General features: G+C 38.0%; 1 pseudogene; it reads left to right on the top strand.

The window, feature by feature from the left end:
- Positions 1-232: 232 nt before the first annotated feature.
- On the top strand, positions 233-967 carry LOC145001218 (dehydration-responsive element-binding protein 1B pseudogene; annotated as a pseudogene).
- The last annotated feature ends 9,929 nt before the right edge of the window (positions 968-10,896 follow it).

The following is a 10,896-nucleotide window of genomic DNA, read 5'->3' as shown; positions in this document are numbered from 1 at the left end:
AAAACTTTATTTTATTTTTATATATATCCTTTTGACATCAATATGTCACGTGTTTTTAATGACAAAAATAGCCTCGCCTTCCATGAGGTATATCAGGTATGTGTACAGAGACGCCTTTTCTTCTTATATTTTCGGGAGCACCCGTTTTATATTTTACTATTTTTTCCAAAACAAAACATAGTACTATAAATTTAGACCAACTTCTCCCATTTGTCTTCCAGTTAATTGCAAAATGGAAATCATCGAAGAGGACGCTTCTTCTTCCTCATCTTCATCTCAAACTGAGATTGGCGAAACAATCTCACCTCCATCGATCAAGAAACGGAAAGCCGGGAGAAAGAAATTCAAAGAGACAAGACACCCGATCTATAGAGGTGTCCGGGTAAGAAACGGGTCCAAATGGGTGTGCGAAGTTCGTGAACCCAACAAGAAATCAAGAATATGGTTGGGTACATTTCCAACCGCTGAAATGGCAGCTAGAGCTTACGATTCTGCAACCCTAGCCTTACGTGGTGATGCCTCACCACTCAACTTTCCTGACTCCGCTCATCTGATTAAACGAGCCAAATCATCTTCTGCCCATGATATTCGAGAGGCTGCTCTTGAAGCAGCTCTTGCCTTTAGGCCGGAAGGTTATGAACATAGGTCATCTAGGTCGCCTGTGTCTTTTCAGATTGAAAAGGTGGCGGTGGAGGTGCCAGAGATGGATTTCGTCGATGAAGAGCTTTTGTTTAATGAGCCAAGTTATTACAATAACCTTGCCGAGGGATTGGTTATTACACCACCAGCAATGAAACACGGGTTTAATTGGGGTGGTGACTTTGATTGGCCTTGCGATTTTGATTCGGATATGGACTTGACTCTCTGGAGGTATTAAGTCGAACTGATACAGACTTAAACGAAGAGACACGGTTAGATATAGTCGGTTCTTGTTTTCAGTTATTGATCGATGTTTGTTCATATTCATATACAGATCTTTGAAATTTTTTGATAGAATTTGATTCTGTAAAAAGATTAAGATTTGTGTATAAGCAAAAAATCTTGATTTAGGATTTCGTATAAATTTTTTGATGTTATACAAATATGTGCGCGTATACATGTAGTTGGTTTTATTCTCACTGTTCCCATGCAAGTTAGAACAATCATTAATCGATACACGTATGATCCGATGATTGAAATAATATTTAAGTATATGTGTTTAACTCAGATACGTAAATAATATTTGAGTATATGTGTTTAACTCACATATGTTGTTTTGACATCACTACTTTGAAGAAATGATACACACATATAATATCTCATGGAGGATTTTGATCATCCGATGCCTGTAGTTTCTTGGAAGTTGAAATTCTTGCACATGAAAACGGTTTCAAGTAAAACCAACACTTACACTTTTGTGAAATTAATGGTGAATCATATCGAATGAAAATAGTGGTTTCTAAATTTTACTCGGATAAACTTACATCCTTGACTTGAGACCATGCATTTTTTTTAATGTTTAATTTTCACTTGTCCAACATAAGAATACATACTGTCATGCCTTAATTGAAGGTAAAAGAAATTGAATTTACTATTTTTTTATAAATAGCTTCGACAATACGTTATTGTTGCTAGAAAAAAATCAATCAGTATTGTTATTGTTAGTTTCCGTGCATCCCTTGATAATGCATTCACGAACCCAGCGATTTTTGATGTCATTATATTATAATGAACAACAAGAAAACACACCCTTGCCTATTTATGGTCACACGTTTTATATATCTGTGTACAATAATCATCTGGTAGAGCATGTTGTAGCCTAGCCAAATATTCCTTAAAATAAAAATTTTGGTGCGTTTTGCATGTCTTCCACAAAAAAGTTTTGATTATGCATTGTTGCTAATTTTGCTCAAATATTCAAACAAAATTTCAACAACAAAGTATGTGATATGAATTTAGGAATACGAATTGGATAACCATTATTGACCCAATATGATATGATGGCCAAATGGTACATATACCCAATACATTTTTTTCATTCTCAATACGAATCATATTCATAAATCTCCATTTTCTGTACTTCTAGTGCCATATGCTAGTGGGGGGATTTGATTATTATCATCCATTCCTATTACTAGGAAAATAGTTTCAAAGTATTTTCCTTTTAGGTAGCTCCCTTAATGATATCAAGAAGACCCAGACAAGTTTGAAACACTTAAATCTAAAGAGTCAAAAATAAGTAATCAAATCCAGTAGATGTTAGTAACAGGTACAAAAACAATTGAGCATAAGAAATAAGAAATAGGGTTAGTTTCATTGTAACCAAACAAACTTATGTTTTTTGTTTTAAATGGTCATTGAATTTTTTTTTTTTTTTTTTTTTTTTGCACATCATTACTCCTTAAACTTTCAAATTATGTGTTAAATAAGGGAATATCCCTAAAATGAAGGGGTGATGAGGTGGCATCCACATATAGATTGGTCAATTGAAATTGTCCACTAGGCGGTGATTTGTTATCCGCATTGATTTTTATATTATTTTAAATAATAATAATAATAATAATAATTGTTTCAATTCCCAAACTTTCTGAATATTAAACCGACAATCCCATCCACATACAGATTGGTCAACTGAAATGGTCCACAAGGCATTGATTTGTCATCTGCATTGATTTTTATATTATTTTAAATAATAATAATAATAATATCTTAATTGTTTCAATATCTTAATAATAATAATAATAATAATAATAATAATATCTTAATAATAATAATAATAATAATAATAATAATAATAATAATAATATCTTAATTGTTTCAATTCCCAAACTTTCTGAATATTAAACCGACAATCCAAGGTAATATGATGAGAATCAATTCCACCTTCTTTCTCAATCTTAAACCTCAACATCTCTTTCTCATCCACCTTATTATTCTGCTACCACATGTAACTATTAATTGTCCCCATTTCACCCACACCCGAAAGGAATCCTTTCTTTCCTGACCCTTCACTCTTTAGCACCACCGCTACTTCCACTCGACCAATAACAACCCCAAAGCACGACACGAGGGTCAATTGTTAACTTTTTTCAAATGTGAATCCGAAGATGATGGCATTGTGATTGTTTTCTTCATTCAGAAATCTAAACCCCTATCTCTTTTCTAATTGTTCATCTTCATTCATATTTTAGGTTTATACAATCAATAAATCATAAAACCTTTTGTAATTAGTTCAAAATTTTGACATACTAATAAAATTACCAATGAGTATATGTGACACAGTTAAGAGGTAAACTCCTAATTTTTAATGGTTTGAAGAAGAACATTGAAAGCAGAAATTGAATTATAAAGAAAAACAAAGATCTGAGCATCATATTTACATCAATATGAAATGAAATCTCAGACAAGCAGCTCAAGTACATAAAAGCAGTGGTTTAATTTGTGGAAGGCGGTGGGTGAAGTCTGTAAGAGAATAAGAAATGGACTCCGATGAACTGACGTCTTCCGGCAAAGAGGTGACGACGGTGAAACCAGTGATGCATGAGGTGACTTCCTGTAAATAGCTTATGGGATATTAAGCATGAAATCAAACCAACACCACATTTCTTGGTCACCACTGTTAGAGCATGACAATGCTCTACAATGTTGAGTGTTTATTAGGTTAGAATATTCTCTTGGATGAAAAACATATTCCCTCTACTAGTATATAAAGTGGAGGTGATGGTCATTCTATTTGTAAGAGTGCACTATGTATACTTTGTAGTTTAGAGAGTGTGTGGTGGGATCTCTCCCACCAAGGGAGATTTATCTCTCCCAACCTATGAGTGTTACTGTAATATTTTGTATCTCTCTATCTATCTACTACAGTTTTACTCACATATCTTGTTCATCATGTTCATACACGATTATCTTCTTGGTAATATCTTCCGCACCGATCCAATCGAAAAAATGGGAACTCACAATTGGTATCAGAGCTTGAGTGGTTGTCCTTAGAATACATAAGAACATATTATAGTTGATTCCAGATTACCCAAGTATTTCGATCATTTCTGTGTTCAGGATGAAAGTTCTTCTATATACAACTTTTGCCCAAGATATCTTAACTTTAATGGCTGCTTCTAATTCTCAACAAATGTAGTCAATGAAAATAGCAAATAGTATGGGCTACCCTTCTCATGTCCCATTGCTAGTTGTTAAAGAGTATGATCACTAGAAAGTCAGAATGAAAAGATTTTTACTTGGTAAAGAAAAAGGTGAAGCTATCTGGAGATCCGTTAAAGAAGGTCCATATGTTACAGTTCAAACAATTGTTAAAGATGCTGTTGCAACTCTCATGGGACAAGATGAACAACGTCAGGCACCTCTAACTGCTGATGACATCGAAAAGCTGCATGCAGATCAAGTTACATTTTCAGAAATGGTGTTTAGTATTCCTCCTTCCCTCTTTGAACACACTAAACTGTGTAAATCCGCTAAAGAGATTTGGGACACACTTTAAGACATGTTTGAGGGATCAGAGAACACGAAGGATAAGCGTCTTACCTCGGTTGTCAACGAGTTCGACACCTTCAATACAACTCCTAGTGAATCTGTTGCCTCAGCGTCAAACAGATATCGAATAATCGTCAACGACATGACAACTCATGGGATAGTCCGAACCCCACTTGAATACAACCTCAAGTTCATTAACAGCCTCGAAAAGGGATGGGGAAATATAAAGTCGTGTCTTTAAAGTAATGGATCTCTGAAAAAGCTGAAGGTCTACCAACTGTTCGATGAGCTTCAAGGTCATGAATCAAATATTGCACAAACCCTACGAGAACTCACATGAGGTCCTTTAGCTATTGTTAGTTAATATGAGCCTCAGATTCCAAGCCTCACTATCTCGGAGCCCTTCACAGCTGTTGTTCCATATATCCCACCTGTTCAACCCTCACCTCCAGCCTCACCTATTCCTACAAACGACAACTACCAATTGAATGGTGACCTCAATACTGAAGAAACGGACTCCAAACTTGGCTTTCAACAGGAGTTTTCCTTGCTTTCCATGAAATACAATCGTCCTTTTAACAGGCCATATCACAACTGCTTCCATGCTCCTCATCAAAATAATCATCAACCATTCAACAAACCTTCCGAAAATCCTCCAGCTTACAAACCTAACCTTCCTACACCAAATCATCCTCGAAATCTTCACAGACATTGAATTCATACAAACCCAAGATTGTACGTCACAAATGTGGTCATGCGAACCACTTTGCCAAAGATTGCTTAGCTGAAGTCCCACAAAAACCCAAGATCAAGGACTCTACTTATTATGCACGTCGAGTTCAAGAATTGGTAGAGAGTGAAAAGGCCTTTGTTACCACTGTATCAAGAGATGTGGAAGGGTATTGGTCTTTTGGAGATGATGATGATATAAGTACTGGTAGAAACATGTACCTAGTGGCTAGACAAATAATTGAATATGATGAAGGTTACTGGTGATATGGATCAAAGGAAGATTATGAAGATGTTGAACCCAACTACTGTTACATGGCTAGCAACTATCCACCTGGTAGAAGCATCGTTCAACAGGTAAAATTTATGATTACAGACAATAATTTTGATTTATCTCTTTGTAAACCTTATCTAACTCAGATCCAATAAGATATCAACATCATTTACAAAGCCTATGAGTCAGCAATAGAAGCTAGTGAGAAGAAGTAGAGTGAATTAAGTTGTCTTACGTTACGTTTCGAGGATAAGAAGTTGAAAATAGAGTCTTTAGAACGAGAGCTTGTAATGTCAAAAGATGAATGTATCATTCTTAAAGACAAATGTAAAATCACTTATTCTGAAAGAAATATTTTAATTTCTGAAAACAAACGTCTCAATGCTATAATAAATTTGCATAATTCCATTGACATTCTTGAAGAAAATGAATGAATGACTCATAATTTTCGTCATCCTTGGTCAAAAGCTCCTCGTCTCGGAAGCGAGTTTTCGAAACCTATTTCTCGTCCCTTCAAGGAGTTGCAAAACCTAACTTTTATGGGAGATGTTCTAAACATCAAAAATTCGGACACCCCTATCTCACCTTTGTCACCCCTTCTTGAGACTTTTGACCAATTTGCATTACTTATTCCTAAGTTTCAGCCTATAGTTGTCAAGTGTCCCAATTCCACATCTCTTTCGCCTGTGATAAACCTGGACCTGAATCGGACCTCGGAATCCCACCCTAGCATTCCAAGAACTATCATTCAAAATTTGAACCACAGTCCTCCTAACAACTGTGTTGTTGAAGAAATCATTCTAGAGACAACTAAACCTGATAATTTTGATTTTGTTTGAGCATCATTAGATAGTGAGGTTAATAATTCATCGAATTCATGTGAGTCTGATTCACAAGTGGTCTCCAAACCAAACATGTGCCAATCAAACATGTGTTTGACAACCCCTCTGTTGGTCAAACTTCCAAGTCTTCTTTCAGATCCAAAACCCGTGTTAAATAGGATAGATGTTGTTGATCCAAAGGTAGAAGCCAAAAATGCTCTCAAAAAGGAAATTAAATCAAGACAAAATTCTAGATTCCTTAAGAACTCCAAAAAGTGTGTATCTCAGACTATCAATCCACAAACTAGGAGTCACAACACCTTCGTACCCACTAAGATGCTCCAAAGGCTATCTAATCCTCCTAGTCAGTTGAAACATAAGAAAGAGGTCAACCCCACTGTAAAATCCCAATCTTCAGGTATGAATTTTAAAGCTTTATATTTATATTTTCAAGGCCACCTAATGTGTTGGAAGGCTCCAACTCGTCATGTAGAGTATTTAATGCTCGTGTATCTTTCAATGTCTACTCGATGAGTTGTAAGGCCCCAACTCGACGAGTTCAAGGCTGAGCATGAAAACCCTAATTTTTAGGGTTTACACCCTATTTAAAGGCCTTAACTCTCATTGTTGGCCTCCCTCATCGCCTCCTTGTCCAAAGAAAAACCCTAGTTCGTGCTTTTTTCCTCATTTTGTGTGGGAAAGATCTTGAAGAGTATTTTTTGTGATCTTTTGGAAGGAACAAGAAGCTTGAAGAAGTTGGCTGACAAGAGAGGTTGTAGATCCGGTGTTTGTGGCAAGAATTTTGAGGTATAAAGTTGATACCTTGGTCATTTATTTGCTAGATATCTTCATTCAAGAGTTTATGGTCATTGTTAGCTTATATTGGAGTCATTCTTGGATATGAGCATGTCATGTAGCCATGACTTCAGGTATGGATGTTCCATGGCCACTTTTGACATAAAGTTGTCATCTTTATCAAGTCTTGGCCTTCATCCATTCCATAAACCCCTTATTAAGCTATGTATTAGTGTTTTAGCCTGAGGTTAAAAAAAGGAATGAATGAGTTAAAAAAAGGAAAACTCAACGAGTTGCTTTGCCAACTCGATGAGTTGGCCTGAGGTTTCCTAGATCTTTTGGATACTATGCAAATCGAAGAGTTGTCTTGACAACTTAGTGGGTTGACTCAGGTTTTCGCAGTTTTATGAGTTCTGAAGTAACTCGACGACTCGGTAGATGCACTTGACGAGTTGGGTCAACATGGACTGGTGACTTCGACTTTAACCAAGGTTAACCATGTTTGACTGTAAGGGTATTTTTGGTAATTCGGGATTTTGATGGAGTTATTCACATGGTGGTTGTAGGCGGTTGAGTTCAGAGCTGTGATTCGAGAGTTGGATCATGTCAATCAGTGCTACTTGTGAGGTGAGTTTTCCTCACTATACTAACATGGTTGAAGGCACCAAGGCCAACCCTTTTGGATTGTTATCTTGGTTATCGCATGATGCTATGCGTAGTGATCTATTATATCTGGGTCCTAGTGTATAGGATGATGTTATGATTGATGATATGTTAGGCCTGTATGATTATTGTAGGTGCTAGCTAGTGTTTGTTATCTATGTGATGATTGTGTGATTGTAGGTGAGTTGAGGCAGTCCTGCTTTGTGCTCTAGGCCAACAGACCCAGGGCGGACCAGGTAGACTGAAGGCCCATCGAGGCGTATCAGTCGGGCTGAAGGCCCGGAGAATGGTCCAAACAGGCTGAAGGTTTTGAGAGTGGGCCAGATATACTGAAGGTCCGGTGAGGCGGTCCAGTCATGTTGAAGACTCTATATGCATATTGTTTGTTTGTGATATTGTTTTGTTATATGGCGTTGATATTTGGGGGGGGGGGGGGGGGCTCACTAAGCTTCGGGCTTACAGCTGTAGATTTTGTGTCAGGTACTTCGGATGACTCCGAGAAGGCGAAGGCTTGATCGTGCACTTCCTCACATTTTATGTCATGATTTCTGGGATTTTCTGATGTTATATTATATTGAAAAAAATTTGTAAACAATGAATGTTTTAGGGCATTTAAAAAGTTTTAAATTTTTCATGAAATTTATGGATGTTACAAGTTGGTATCAGAGCCTTGGTTTGAGTGAATTGGAGGAACACTTGTGTGAATCCAGTCTCAAACTAAGGAAAAGATTTTTAAAAAATGATTTTCAAATGGTTTTCAAAATACTAAATGAGGATGCGAAGTGAACGATCAGTCGGAGCCAGTAAGTAGACCCCAAAATACCATCTTATTATTTGATACTGTGATATATTAGAATAGTATGCTAGTGATATGATAGGGATCCTCAGGAATCATATGATAGAATTGTCTAATCTTTGATGCCTTATCTTGTGTGGAGTACCTTATTGATTGTTGTGTGACTCTTTCGTGTGTGAATTAGTTATTGAATGAATGCATTAAGTCACATACTGCATGGGTTAAACAGTCTTAGGTTAGGGGATTTGGTCCTACTGTGCAGCTCTAGTTTGATTCCAACCGATGTGGGATTGAATCTTTTAGCCAAGGAATGTTTAAGTCATGTGGTATGTAATGGTGTTCGTGCAATAGATAATTGGCACCAATTGAGGGTCGTGTGGCAGTTGGTGGTAGGATGGATTATGTGGCGTCTATCGGCGGGTTATGAAATATTTAGTCTTCCTCTAGGAGTGAGGATTGAGTGCTCGCCTATGTTTATGAGTATTGTTAGGGTGTTGTGATGATCCCTGAGACAAATACGAGTAGGTGTGGAAGGTAGTACGGGCCCGTACTACTGAAAGCACATGACCCGTATGCGTAACGAGGAAGTCACAGCCCCTAAGGTATCATTGGGAGTTGGTTCCCCATTGTTTATGCGAATTACCTGATATCTCCTTGGTATATTTTCAGTATGGTGGTTACGAGGCGATTTGAGACTGGATTTGGGTCGGGATCAGGAGATGGCGGTCAGGGCGGGCCTGCATTGTCGAGGACCATTGGTCAGATGATACCAGATGAGTTGGATGCCAGGATTCGGGAGATCCTGCACAGTGGGGTTGATGTACTATTTCGGGCTCAGTTACCGGAGATGTTTAGGTCTATTAAGACCGCTATGGTGGAGTACTTTGATGAGCGGTATACAACCATTACTGAGACGGCTGCCGCTGCAGCCTCCGTAGCCGTAGCAGCTGCAGGTGGTGGGGTTGGTCGGGCTTTTTAGTATCGAGACTTTGATAACACAAATCCCCTGACTTTCGATGGATTACAGGACCCGATCATAGCCATGAGGTGGCTTTCTGACGTTGAGGTATGATTTTTCATGTGCCCATGCCCTGCTGACCAGAGGGTCAGGTGCGCTCTGAACCTGATGAGGTTGGGAGCGAAGGATTGGTGGAGACTTGTTATGGGATCAAATTTTGATGAGCAGAGAGCTGTTGTATCATGGGATCAGTTCAGAGAGATGTTTCGCACTCGCTACATTCCTCATATTTAGTGCAAGAGGTTGGCTCGGCAGTTTTTGGATTTGAATGATCTTGTTTCCGGTGAAATGGTAAGAGGTTTGCCACTCCTCAAGTTCGAAAATGATCTTTTATGTGTTTTGTGTGAATGTGGAAAGAAATCGAAGAATGGTCATCCCGTTATCATTGAAAAATTCATCTTAGAACTGTTAGAACTTCTGCATGTTGACTTGTGTGGACCCCAATAGTAGAGAGTCTACATCATAAAAAGAATATATTCTTTTGATTATGGATGATTTTACTACGTTCATCTGGGTCTTCTTCCTAAGGCTCAAGTTAGAAACCGCCTATGAACTCATCAACTTCATCAAAGGAATTGAAGCTCTCATCAAACTTCCAATAAGGCGAATCTGAAGTGATAATGGTTCCGAGTTCACCAATGCCTCCATAGAGAACTTCCTCACCGAGAAAGGTATTGACCACAACTTCTCTGCTCCATACACCCCGCAACAGAACGGTGTAGTCAAACGATGTAACAGAACACTTGTTGAAGCTGCTCGATCCATGCTTAACTTTGCCAATCTTCCACTCTATCTTTGGGCTGAAGTTGTCTCAACTGCATGCTTCACTCAGAATATGAGTATTATCAATAGACGCCTCAACATGACATCGTACGAAGCAATGAATGGTCGAAAGCCAAGTATCTCCTTTCTTCACGTTTTTGGATGGCAATGCTTCATTAAAAACAATCGTGATCAGCTTACAAAGTTACAACCCAAAGCTGATGAAGCAAGTTTTCTTGGTTACTCTACAAAATCAAAGGCTTATCAACTTCTCAATCGACGTACTCGAGTTCTAGAAGAAAGCTTTGATGTTACCTTTAATGACAATTTCGTTTGGAATTCTGGCCCAACCCATGTTACAGCTCACATTTTGGAGTCCGATGCTCCTCCACCAGATTGTATGAACCCTCAAATAAGTCATGAAGCTGACTTTGATACCCTTTTCAGACCCTCATAAACAGCTCTTGATTCGAAATCTCGATCAAGGCAAACCTCATCCTCTACAACTCCTGTTTCCCAAATTGTTTCAAGTCCGACTCCAACCTTTCCTCCATTTGATTTTGAACCG

This window comes from Lactuca saligna, chromosome 6 (genome assembly GCF_052625555.1).
Source record: "Lactuca saligna cultivar CGN05327 chromosome 6, ASM5262555v1, whole genome shotgun sequence".
In the NCBI taxonomy this organism is placed as follows: domain Eukaryota; kingdom Viridiplantae; phylum Streptophyta; class Magnoliopsida; order Asterales; family Asteraceae; genus Lactuca; species Lactuca saligna.
The sequence above is the reverse complement of the archived record's forward strand: the minus strand, read 5'-3'. Positions and strand labels throughout refer to the sequence as shown.